Source organism: Patagioenas fasciata, chromosome 29 (assembly GCF_037038585.1).
Source record: "Patagioenas fasciata isolate bPatFas1 chromosome 29, bPatFas1.hap1, whole genome shotgun sequence".
Lineage (NCBI taxonomy): Eukaryota > Metazoa > Chordata > Aves > Columbiformes > Columbidae > Patagioenas > Patagioenas fasciata.
Genome location: NC_092548.1, coordinates 4,270,503 through 4,283,689, shown reverse-complemented (window position 1 = coordinate 4,283,689; position 13,187 = coordinate 4,270,503). Strand labels below are relative to the sequence as shown.

General features: G+C 61.5%; 1 long non-coding RNA gene across 3 annotated transcripts in view; it reads right to left on the bottom strand.

Annotated features, from left to right (window-relative positions):
- The window catches only part of LOC136113822 (uncharacterized), a 50,418-nt gene extending 44,585 nt beyond the window's left edge, over window positions 1-5,833 (bottom strand). For 2 of the 3 annotated variants that reach the window (XR_011736020.1, XR_011736019.1), the window contains exons 1-2: window positions 5,708-5,833; window positions 4,829-4,888 (exon numbers count right to left, since the gene is read on the bottom strand). This is a non-coding gene — a long non-coding RNA (uncharacterized lncRNA). Of the gene's footprint in view, window positions 1-4,606; window positions 4,700-4,828; window positions 4,889-5,707 lie in introns of those variants that run through there. The other variant, XR_010653041.2, reaches the window with a different exon arrangement.
- Between the last annotated feature and the right edge of the window lie 7,354 nt (window positions 5,834-13,187).

The window sequence follows — 13,187 nt, the reverse complement described above, 5'->3', positions numbered from 1 at the left end:
CCATAGTGTCACAATGGGCCCTGGGGACAAGGAGGGATCCCCAGGATGTCACAACGGGCCCTGGGAACAATGGGGGGTCCTGGGACGTCACAATGGGCTGTGGGGACAAGGGGGGGTCCCCAGGATGTCACAATGTGCCCTGGGTTTCAAAGAGGCGTCCCCTGAATGTCACAATGGGCCCTGGGGACAATGGGGGGTCCTAAGACGTCACAATGGGCCCTGAGGACAAGGAGGGATCCCCAGGATGTCACAATGGGCCCTGGGGACAATGGGGGGTGCCCAGGATGTGAAAATGAGTCCTGAGGACATGGGGGGTCCCCATGGTGTCACAATGGGTCCCCAGTGACAAGGAGGGGTCCCCATGGTGTCACAATAGGCCCTGGGGACAATGGGGTCCCCTGAATGTCACAATGGGCCCTGGGAACAAAAGTGGTTGCCATGGTGCCACAAGGGGCCCTGGGGTCAAAGGCGGTCCCCATGGTGCTAAAATGGGCCCTGGGAGCAAGGGGGTGGCCAGGATGTCACAATGGGTCCTGGGGACAATGGGGGGTGCCCAGGATGTCACAATGGACCCTGAGGACATGGGGGGGTCCCCATGGTGTCACAATGGGTCCCCAGTGACACGGGGGGGTCCCCATGGTGCCACAATGAGCCCTGGGGACAAAGGGAGGTCCCTACACTGTCACAATGGGCCCTGGGGACTAATGAGGTGCCCACGGTGTCACAATGCGTCCTGGAGAAAAAGGGGGGTCCCCAGGATGTTACAATCTGCTCTTGGCACAATGGGGTTCCTGGGATGTCACAATGGGTCCCCAGTGACAAAGGGGGTCCCCAGGATGTCTCAATGGGCCCTGAGGACAATGGGAGGTCCCCATGGTGTCACAAAGGGTCCCCAGAGACAAGGGAGGTCCCCACGGTGCCACGATGGGTCCTGGGGACAAGGAGGTCCCCAGGATGCCACAATGGGCCCTGGGGACAATGGGGGGTCCTGGGACGTCACAATGGGCCCTGGGGACAAAGAGGCTCCCCAGGATGTCACAATGGGACCTGGGGACAAGGGGGTCCCCAGGACTCACAGTGGGCTCTGGGGACAATGGAGGTTCCCCAGGATGTTCACAATAGGCCCTGAAGACAAGGGGTGGTCCCCATGGTGTCACAATGGGTCCCCAGTGACAAGGGGGGTCCCCAAGTGTCACAATGGGCCCTGGGGACAATGGGGGTCCCGGGACAAAATAATAGGCCCTGGGGACAAAGGGGGGGTCCCACAGTGTCACAATGGGCCCTGGGGACAAAGGGGGTCCCCACGGTGTTACAATGGTCCAGGGGTAAAAAGCGGGATGCCCAGGATGTCACAATGGGCCCTGAGGACAAGGGGGGCTCCCCAGGGTGTCGGAATGGGTCCCCAGTGACAAGGAGGGTCCCCATGGTGTCATGATGGGTCCTGGGGACAAGGGGGTCCCCAGGATGTAACAATGGACCCTGGGGACAATGGGGGGTCCTGGGACGTCACAATGGGCCCTGGAGACAAAGGGGGTCCCCAGGATGTCACAATGGGCCCTGGGGACAATGTGGGGTCCTGGGACGTCACAATGGGCCCCAGTGACAAAGGGGGTCCCCAGGATGTCACAATGGGCCCTGGGGACAAGGAGGGATCCCCAGGATGTCACAATGGGCCCTGGGGACAAAGGGGGGGTCCGCAGGATGTCACAATGGGCACTGGGGACAAATGGGGAGTCCCCATGGTGTCACAATGGGCCCAAGTGACAAGGAGGGCACCCACGGTGCCACGATGGGTCCTGGGGACAAGGGGGTCCCCCAGATGTCGCAATGGGCCCTGGGGACATTGGGGTTGCCCAGGATGTCACAATGGACCCTGGGGACAAAGGGGGATCCCCAGGATGTCACAATGGGCCCTGGGGACAATGGGAGTCCCCAAGGTGTCAGAACGAGCCCTGGGGACAAAGTGGAATCCTGGGATGTCACAATGGCCCCCAGTGACAAAGAGGTTCCACATGGTGTCACAATGGGCCCTGGGCACAAAGGGGGTCCCCAGGATTTCACAATAGCACTGGGGACAAAGGGGGGTCACGGGATGTCACAATGGGCCCTGGGGACAAGGGAGATCCCCATGGTGTCACAATAAGCCCTGGGGACAAAGTGGGGTCCTGGGATGTCACAATGGGCCCCAGTGACAAAGGGGGTCCCCATGGTGCCACAATGGGCCGTGGGGACAAAAGGGGTCCGCAGGATGTCACAATGGGCCCTGGGGACAAAGGGGGTCCCCTGGATGTCACAATGGGCTCTGGGGACAAGGGTGGTACCCACGGTGTCACAATGGGCCCTGGGAACAAGGCGGGGTGCCCATAGTGTCACAATGGGTCCTGGGGACAAGTGGGGTCCCCAGGATGTCACAATGGGCCCTGAGGACAATGTGGGGTCCTGGGATGTCACAATGGGCCCCAGTGACAAAGGGGGTGCCCTGAATGTCACAATGGGTCCTGAAGACAATGGGGGGTCCTGGGACGTCACAATGGGCCCTGGGGACAAGGAGGGCTCCCCAGGATGTCACAATGGGCCCTGGGGACAAGGGGGGGTCCCCAGGATGTCACAATGTGCCCTGGGTACAAAGAGGCGTCCCCTGAATGTCGCAATGGGCCCTGGGGACAAGGGGGGGTCCTGGGATGTCACAATGGGCCCTGGGGACAAGGAGGGCTCCCCAGGATGTCACAATGGGCCCTGGGGACAAGGGGGGGTCCCCAGGATGTCACAATGTGCCCTGGGTACAAAGAGGCGTCCCCTGAATGTCGCAATGGGCCCTGGGGACAAGGGGGGGTCCTGGGATGTCACAATGGGCCCTGGGGACAAGGGGGGGGTCCTGGGACGTCACAATGGGCCCCAGTGATAAGGGGGCATCCCCAGGATGTCATAATGGGCCCTGGGGACCAGGGGGGTCCTTCGATGTCACAATGGGCCCTGGGGACAAAGGGGGGTCCTGGGATGTCTCAATGAGCCCTGCGGACAAGGGCGGTACCCACGGTGTCACAATGGGCCCTGGGAACAAGGGGGTACCCCATAGTGTCACAATGGGTCCTGGGGACAAGTGGGGTCCCCACGATGTCACAATGTGTCCTGGGGACAATGTGGGGTCCTGGGATGTCACAATGGGCCCCAGTGACAAAGGGGCCCCCTGAATGTCACAATGGGTCCTGGGGAAAATGGGGGGTCCTGGGACGTCACAATGGGCCCTGGGGACAAGGAGGGATCCCCAGGATGTCACAATGGGCCCTGGGGACAAAGAGGCGTCCCCTGAATGTCACAATGGGCCCTGGGGACAAAGAGGAGTCCCCTGAATGTCACAATGGGCCCTGGGGACAATGGGGGGTCGTAAGACGTCACAATGGGCCCCAGTGACAAGGGGGGGTCCCCAGGATGTCACAATGGGCCCTGGGGACAAAGAGGGGTCCCCAGGATGTCAAAATGGGCCCTGTGGACAATGGGGGGTCCTAAGACGTCACAATGAACCCTGGGGACAACGCGGGGTCCTGGGACGTCACAATGGGCCCCAGTGACAAGGGGGGGTCCCCAGGATGTCACAATGGGCCCTGGGGACAAAGAGGAGTCCCCTGAATGTCAAAATGGTCCCTGGGGACAATGGGGGTCCCCAGGATGTCACAATGGGCCCTGGGGACAATAGGAGGTTCTGGGATGTCACAATGGGCCCTTGGGGTTTAGAAGTCAGGTCTAAGAGTGCAGCGTTTGGGGTGCAGGGGCTTGGGGGGAAATTTAAGGTTGCAGAGTGTGGGGTTCACAGGACTGGGGCACAGGATTTGGGGGTGCGGGGTTTCAGGGTTCAGGATTTGGAGGTGTGGAGTTTTGGGGTGCAGGGGTTGGGAGTGCAGGGTGGTGGGGATGAGAGATTTGGGTGCAGGATGTGGGGGTGCAGAGTCTTGGGAGGCAAGGATCCGGGGCTGCAGGATTTGGGGGTTCAGTGTTTAGGGCAGCACAATCTTGGGGTGCAGGGGTTTGCAGTGAAAGGTTTGGCAGGCAGGATTTGGGGTGCAGGATTCTGGGGTGCTGGGTTTGGGGTACAGGATTTGGTGTTGCAGGGATGGGGTTGAAGGGTTTGGGTTGCCAGGCCTTTGAGGTGCAGGATTTGGAGGTGCAGGGTTTGGGAGGGAATTCTTTGGGGTGCAGGGTTTGGGGGCAGGTTTAGGGGTGGAGGGTATAGGACGTAAAGATTTGGGAATGCAGGGTTTGGGGTGCAGGTTTCGGGGTTCAGGAAGGTAGGGAGGGCAGGATTAGGGGGTGCAAGGTTTCAGTTGTAGGGTTTAGGGGTGCAGAGTTTGGTAGGGCCGAATTTGGGGGTGCAGGATCTGGGGTGCAGGGTTTGGGAAGACAGGATCGGGGGTGGAGGATTTGGGGATGCAGGATTGAGGGGCAGGGTTTTGGTGCAGGGCTTGGGGTCAGGATCTGGGGTGCAGGTTTGGGAAGAGTATTTTGGGGTGCAGGATTTTGGGTGCCGTGTCTGCGGGGCAGGTTTGGGGTGATCACTGCTGATCCGCACACACTCTCTCTCTCTGTCCCCAATGTCCCCAATGCCCCCTTACCTGTCTCACCTCCCTCTCCAGCTCCGCTCCCACCCCCCCAATCCCCCTCAGCGGGGCCAGCCCGGGGTGCAGCTCCTGCAACGGCTCCTCCTCTGCATTCATTAACAATTAACACCCTCAGCAGCGCTAATTAACACCCCCCCCACCCCCCCATATCCCCGCTGCCCCCTAATTACCCCCTAATTCGCGCTAATCACCCCTAATTCCCCCTCATTACTCACCCAGCAGCCCCTCGATGTCCGCAGCCGCCATCTTGCCCCGCCGGGAGGGCCACAAACCACCTCAAAATTGACCCAAAATAGCGCTTTTTCAACCCAAAACCCTCCCGCTGAGGCTCCCCGAGCTGTGTCCCCAAAGCCCCCGCTGTTGTCACCTCGGGAAAAGCGCGAAAAAAGCGGCCCCGGGGGTCCCCGCGCTTCGTTTCGCGCTCTGAGGGAAAGCGCGGGAAAACGAGCGGAGACGGAAAGAGCTGAGCGGAGCCGAATGGGCCCGAGCGGAGCCGAACGGGCCCGAGCGGAGCCGAACGGCGCCCGAGCGGAGCCGAGCGGCGCCCGAGCGGAGCCGAACGGCGCCCGAGCGGAGCCGAACGGCGCCCGAGCGGAGCCGAACGGCGCCCGAGCGGAGCCGAACGGCGCCCGAGCGGAGCCGAATGGCGCCCGAGCGGAGCCGAACGGCGCCCGAGCGGAGCCGAACGGCGCCCGAGTCCCGGCCGGGGCCGAACGCACCCGAAGGGACCCGAAGTCTTCCCGAAGGGGTCCGAGTGGAGCCGAACGCACCCGAAGGGACCCGAACCCACCCGAGTGGACCCGAACCCACCCGAAGGGACCCGAACCCACCCGAGTGGACCCGAACCCACCCGAAGGGGCCCGAACCCACCCGAAGGGGCCCGAACCCACCCGAGTGGACCCGCACCCACCCGAAGGGGCCCGAAGTCTCCCCGAAGGGACCCGAACCCACCCGAAAGTGCCCCAAAAGGCGCCAAACTCCCAAATCCCCCCCTTTTTACCCCAAAACCCGTGTTCCGCTCCCCCCCCGGCCCCTCCTCTTCCTCCCCGCCCCCCCCCCCCCCCCCCCACTTTCTCCCCCTTTTTCCGCCTCACGATCGTTTCCCGCCGCGGCGGCGGCTGCGAGCGAGGCCACGCCCCCTTCCTTAGGAGGCGGCCAATGGGAAGCGGCGGGGGGGTGCGTGGCCACGCCCACTGGGCGTGGCGTGCGCAGAGGCGGCTCCGAGAGGAGCCGAAGATACACGAAGGGAGCCGAAGGGACCCGAACGCACCCGAAGGGACCCGAACGCACCCGAAGGGACCCGAGTGGGGCCCGAACGCACCCGAGGGGACCCTAAGGCACCCGAAGGGATCCGAACGCACCCGAAGGGACCCGAGTGGGGCCCGAACGCACCCGAGGGGACCCGAACGCACCCGAAGGGACCCGAACGCACCCGAACACACCCGAAGGGACCCGAAGGGACCCGAGTGGGGCCCGAACTCACCCGAAGGGACCCGAGGGGACCCGAACGCACTCAGGGGGCTCCATGAGTCACTTATGGGTCACTATGGGGCACTCCTGGGTCCCTAAGGGGGAAATTATGGGGGTCTATGGGGAGTTCAGGAGGGACCCAGGAGTACCCCAAGGGACCCAGGAGTACCCCAAAGGACCCAGGAGTTCAGGAGGGACCCAGGAGTGCCCCAAAGGACCCAGGAGTTCAGGAGGGACCCAGGAGTGCCCCAAAGGACCCAGGAGTGCCCCAAAGGACCCAGGAGTGCCCAAATGTGTTGTGTTTTGTTTTTTCTCTCTTGTTTATGTCCTCTTTTACCTGAAATGGGACAATGGGGGCAATGGGGGCAATGGGGGGCAATGGGAGTCAATGGGGGGCAATGGGGTCAATGGGGGGCAATGGGAGTCAATGGGTCAATGGGGTCAATGGGAGTCAATGGGGGGCAATGGGGGGTCAATGAAGTCAATGACTCAATGGCTCAATGGGGTCAATGGGGATCAATGGGTCAATGGGGTCAAAGGGGATCAATGGGTCAATGGGGATCAATGGGTCAATGGGGATCAATGGGTCAATGGGGATCAATGGGGGGCAATGGGGATCAATGGGTCAATGGGGTCAATGGGGTCAATGGGAGTCAATGGGGTCAATGGGTCAATGGGGTCAATGGGGTCAATGGGGGTCAATGGGGGTCAATGGGTCAATGGGGTCAATGGGTCAATGGGGATCAATGGGGGGCAATGGGGATCAATGGGTCAATGGGGTCAATGGGGGTCAATGGGGGTCAATGGGGTCAATGGGTCAATGGGGTCAATGGGGTCAATGGGGGTCAATGGGGGTCAATGGGTCAATGGGTCAATGGGGTCAATGGGGTCAATGGGGGTCAATGGGGGTCAATGGGGTCAATGGGGGTCAATGGGGGTCAATGGGTCAATGGGGGTCAATGGGGTCAATGGGAGTCAACGGGGTCAATGGGTCCCAGGGTCACATTCCCGCTGTCCCTGTCCCCGCTGTCCCCGCTGTCCCAGGGCTCAGTGCTCACTCTTCATTGGTTCCTGGCCTTTTGCATTCATTAATATTCGGTTAATTATTCGTTAAGGTTTTCTTGCCATAGTTGAGCCCAGCAGGAACCCCCGGGGTCCTAAAACCCTCCCTCTCTATGGGTCCCTATGGGTCTCTATGGGTCCCTATGGAGCTCTATGGGGCTCCTTGGATCTCTATGGGGTCCTATGGGTCTCTATAGGTCCCTATGGGGTTCCATGGGGCTCTGTGGTTTCCTATGGGCCTCTATGGGGCTCTATGGGTCCCTATGGGTCCCTATGGGTCCTTATGGGTCTTAATGGGTCTCTATGGGGCTCCTTGGGTGTCTGTGGGTCCCTATGGGGCTCTTTGGGGCTCTATGGGTCCCTATGGGGCTCCTTGATGCTCTATGGGTCTCTATGGAACCCCCAGGGTCCTAAACCCCTCCCTCTCTATGGGTCCCTATGGGTCTCTATGGGTCCCTATGGGTCCCTATGGGTCTCTACAGGCTCTACGGTCCCTATGGGTCTCTATGGGGTTCCATGGGGCTCTGTGGCTCCCTATGGGCCTCTATGGTCTGTATGGGTCCCTATGGGGTCCTATGGAGCTCTATGGGTCTCTATGGGTCCCTATGGGTCTCTACAGGCTCTACGGTCCCTATGGGTCTCTATGGGGTTCCATGGGGCTCTGTGGCTCCCTATGGGCCTCTATGGTCTCTATGGGTCCCTATGGGGTCCTATGGAGGTGGGTGGTTTTTTCCAACCAAAGTGATTAATGAGTTTTTAGGGTTTATCCCAAATGATGGGAACCCCCGGCTCCTTCCTTCCCTCCTTCCCTCCTTCCTTCCTTCCTTCCCTCCTTCCCTCCTTCCTTCCTTCCTTCCCTCCTTCCTTCCTTCCTTCCCTCCTTCCTTCCTTCCCTCCTTCCTTCCTTCCCTCCTTCCTTCCTTCCCTCCTTCCTTCCTTCCCTCCTTCCTTCCCTCCTTCCCTCCTTCCTTCCCTCCTTCCCTCCTTCCTTCCTTGCCCTCTCATAACCGCACGCGAGCCCAGATGCTGAGGGCCCTTGAGCTCCTCCTCGCCTTTGAAAACAACACGGCCGACCTCATCTTGTTGATGATGGGGATCTCCTGGAGCAGGCCAGGGATCTTCTGGAGATCCTCGGAACGTGGTGCTTTCTTTTGAGCCCACGACTTCTCTGCCTGGGGCCTCTTCCCATTGGACGCTCTTGGAGGAGCCACTGAGTTTTTGGAGCTCGCCACCTCTTTTGGATGAAGCTGGAGCAGCTGGGGATGGGCCTGGGATGCTGGGCAGGAAGAGCCAGGGCCGGTGCTGGACCCTCCCCAGCCCATTTCTCGCTGTTCGCTCCTCCAGAATCCTCTGAATCTGATGGTGAAGATGACGAAGATGACGAAGATGACGAAGATGACGAAGATGACGAAGATGACGAAGATGACGAGCGCGGCCCCATGCGGGAAGACATCAAGAAGCTGATGGAAAGCAAGAAGAAGCAGCAGTCGCTCCAGGAGAGCTTTGGATACCCCAGACCACCCCTTGTGCTTTGGATGCCCACACCACCCCTTGTGTTTTGGATGCCCCAGACCACCCCTTGTGCTTTGGATGCCCACACCACCCCTTGTGTTTTGGATACCCCAGACCACCCCTTTGGGGAAGACCCTCCGTATGCTGAGGTGTTGCGTCTCCTTCCTCTTCATCCTCTAAAAGGTGTTTGGTAAAGAGCAGAGATGGAAGTGGGGGTTCCCATCATTTGGGATAAACCCTAAAACTCATTTTGGTTGGAAAAGACCCTCGAGGTCATGGAGGCCAAGCATAACCCAGCCCTGGCACTGACCCATATCCCTGAGGACGTTGTCTAAGGTTGGACAGGAGCTCCAGCACAGTCGTCCGCAGCCGGTGCCGGCGAGAAACCTAAAATAGGACATGGGAGAATTGGCATGGGAGCGTTGACCACGCCGAAATACCAGGGTGGGGTCTGTGCTGGAGCTGCAAGGGTGGGATGCGGGACGAGGGAGCCGGAGCTGCTTCCACGCAAGGAGGCGCAAACATCCACCATTTCCATGTTGGTTTTAGGAGGGTTTTAGGAGGATCCGTCCATCCGTCCATCCATCCGTCCATCCATCCATCTGTCCATCCATCCATCCTCCATCCATCCATCCATCCTCCATCCATCCATCCTCCATCCATCCATCCTCCATCCATCCATCCGTCCATCCATCCGTCCATCCATCCGTCCATCCCTCCATCCATCCCTCCATCCCTCCATCCTCCGTCCGTCCATCCGTCCGTCCATCCGTCCGTCCATCCGTCCGTCCATCCCTCCCTCCATCCCTCCCTCCATCCCTCCCTCCCTCCATCCCTCCCTCCATCCATCCCTCCATCCGTCCCTCCATCCGTCCCTCCATCCGTCCCTCCATCCGTCCCTCCATCCATCCCTCCATCCATCCCTCCATCCATCCGTCCATCCATCCGTCCATCCATCCGTCCATCCATCCATCCCTCCATCCATCGCTGTGAGACCGTGGGGCAGGGTCCCATCCATGGGGGACATGGGGGGCACATCCTGCCCGAGCTCGCGGGGAGCAGAGGAAGGGACAGAGGGGTCTGGGTGGCCCCGGAGGAGCTTGGAGCAGAGCAGGGGGCACAGAAACGCAGGGAGGGTCTTGGAGATGGGTCCGGAGAGGATCCAAGTGTATATGGGGAGGGGGAAAGGGATGGGAGGGTGCAGGGGGTGTCACACAGGGTGGGAGTGAGCACGCAGGGACCAGAGCCGAGCTGAAGGTGCTTGGTGGGGATGGAGGTGATTGAGCAGGGGACAGGAGCAAAGTCCTGCGGAGGGCAACGGAGCTGGAGGGGGTTTGGAGGGGTAAAGAGGAATGGGGGAGAATCAGGAAAGAATCTGGGGCATGGGGCCTTTCCTCACACGGGGGATGCTCCACTCCCTTCAGCATCTTGGTGGCTGCGCTGGACTCTCTCCAGCAGTTCCCTGTCCTTCTGGAACTGAGGGGCCACAACTGGACACAACATTCCAGGTGTGGTCTCACCAGGGCAGAGCAGAGGGGCAGGAGAACCTCTCTGACCCACTGACCACCCCCTTCTAACCCACCCCAGGTACCATTGGCTTCCTGGCCACAAGGGCCCAGTGCTGGCTCATGGTCACCCTGCTGTCCCCAGGACCCCCAGCTCCCTTTCCCCTACGCTGCTCTCCAACAGGTCCTTCCCCAGCTTAGACTGAAACCTGGGCTTGTTCCTGCCCAGGTGCAAGACTCTACCAGTGCTGCCCAGCGCTGATGAAATAAAGAATGCCGCCGAACAGCGGCATTGCCTCTGCTCTTCACTCCATCTCTTCGCTGCCAGAGAGTTCCCGCTTTCTCCAGAGCGCAAGAGACGAGGCCGAGAGAGCCCGGGAAGAGCCGGAGCCACCCCCGCCTCCCCGAGCCGGCCGCGCCAGGAATTCAGCCGCCCGAGCGCTCTCCCCGCCACCCCCCAAGCGGCTCCCGCTGCCCGCCCAGGGGAACCGGGGCTCCCCGGCCCGGGACTCACCGGCCGTGCCCGCTCCGGACGCCGCTCAGCGCCGCGCTCGGGCGGCACCGCCATGCTGCGCGCCGCCCGCACTGGAAGGACCCCGTTCCCATAGCAACGGGGGCCGCGCCGCGCGGGGTCCGGCCCGCAAGGCCCCCGTTCCCATAGCAACGGGGCTGTCTACCGCAGCGCCGGGCTGGAAATGCCCCGCTGCCCTAGCAACGGGGCTGTTTAGCGCGGAGCCTGCCTAGAAACGTCCCCGCAGCCCCGCGGGACGCGCTCTGCCCTCCCCGGGAACCCCTCCCCATCGCCGGCCTTGCTGCTCCGACCGGGTAGAGCCCGCGGAAGGACCGGAGAGGCCCCGCTGTCACCCCGGGGTACCCGGACGGGAGGTGAAGCCCAAAACCACAACCTCCAGACCCAAGGACCTGGGGCAACTGATTTCTGCCCTCAAATTCTGGCTCCATCCTTCCGGGTCAAACCGGCAGTTTCTCCAATTCACCCCTGAGGTTTGGGGTGATCACTGCTGATCCGCACACACTCGCTCTCTCTGGTATTCACCTCCACTCCTGCTCCTTCACCTCCCCACTGTTCTCTCCACTCCTCTCTTCTCGTTCCCACCACACTCTGCACACAGACCCGACCACTGAGAATGTTCCAGAACACGCTGATCCAAACCCCGCTGGGACCTCCGGGCTCCATGGCAATGTGAAAATGGAGTGTGCCACAGAATCCCTTTGGGTGTCAAACACCTTGAAGGTGCTGGAGTCCAAGCACAACCCCCCGGCGCTGCCCACGGCCCTCAGGAGCTCCTGTGGAAACCCCTCCAGGGATGGCGGCTCCAGCCCTGCCCTGGGCAGCCCGTTCAGTGCCCGACAGCCCTCGCTGGGAGGAACAGCTCCCAGGCTCCAGCCAGAAGCTCACCCGGTACCGCTGGGGCCGTCTCCTCTCCTCCTGCCGCTCGTTCCCGGGCAGAGTCCCCAAAGCCCGCTCTCCGGGCGCTCTGCGGGCGGCTCCTGGCCCGGCCGCCCCCCGCACTCCCGCTCTGGCTCCGCCCCAAGGCTCAGGCGGGAATGGCCGCTGCGGCCCGGCCGGCCAATCGCAGCTCGCCGCCTCAGCCCCGCCCCCTCAAACCAGCCCTTGGCCCCGCCCCCTCCCCCCAGCCCCTCGGGAGGAGCCGCACCCGCTGGTGCTGAGTGCGGAGCTCAGCGCACAAAGAGCTGCACAGGGTGAGAGGGGCAGGGGGATTCGAGCTGGGATGGGCGCTGTTTGCAGACGGAACCAAGTGAGGCACGGGCTCTGCACCTGGAGAAAGGAAAAGGTGCAGTGATCACCCCAAACCTGCCCCGCAGACACGGCACCCAAAATCCTGCACCCCAAAATACTCTTCCCAAACCCTGCACCCCAGATCCTGACCCCAAGCCCTGCACCAAAACCCTGCCCCTCAATCCTGCACCCCCAAATCCTCCACCCCGATCCTGTCTTCCCAAACCCTGCACCCCAAACCCTGCACCCCCAAATTCGGCCCTACCAAACTCTGCACCCCTAAACCCTACAACTGAAACCTTGCACCCATTGTGACATCCCAGGACCCCCCATTGTCCCAAGGACCCATTGTGACATCTCAGGACCCCACTTGTCACTGGGGACCCATTGTGACACCATAGGGACCCCCGTTTGTCCCCAGGGCTCATTGTGACATCCCAGGACCTCCCATTGTCCCCAGGGCCCATTGTGACATCATGGGGACCGCCTTGTCCCTCTGGCCCGTTGTGGCACCATGGGGACCTCCTTTGTCCCCAGGGCCCGTTGTGACACCATGGGGACCCCTTTTGTCACTGTGGCCCAATGTGACATCCCAGGAACCCACTTTGTACCCAAGGCCCATTGTGACACCGTGGGGACCCCCCTTGTCCCCAGAGCCCATTGTGACATCCTGGGGACCCCCATTGTCCAGAGGGCCCATTGTGACATTCAGGGGACAGCCTTTGTCCCCAGGGCCCATTGTGACACCGTCGGGACCCCCGTTGTCCCCAGGGGGCCCATTGTGACATCCCAGGACCCCGCATTGTCCCCAGGGCCCATTGTGACATACTGGGGACTCCCCTTTGTCCCCAGAGCCCATTGTGACACTGTGCGGACCCCCTTTGTCCCCAGGGCCCATTGTGGCATTTAAGGACCCCCCAATTGTGCCCAGGGTTCATTGTAACATATCAGGACGCCCCATTGTCCCCAGGGCCCATTGTGACGTCCCAGGACCCCGTTTGTCCCCAGGGCCCATTGTGTCATCCTGGGGACCTCCTTTGTCCCCAGAGCCCATTGTGACATCCTGGGGAGCCCTTTGTCCCCAGGGTCCATTGTGAAGTCCTGGGGACCCCTCTTTGTCCCCACGGCCCACTGTGAGATCCTGGGGACCCCCTTGTCCCCAGGGCCCATTTTGAAACCGTGGGTATCCCCCTAGTCCCCAGGGCCCACTGTGACATCCTGAGGACCCCCTTTGTCCCCAGGGCCCATTGTGACACCGTGGGGACC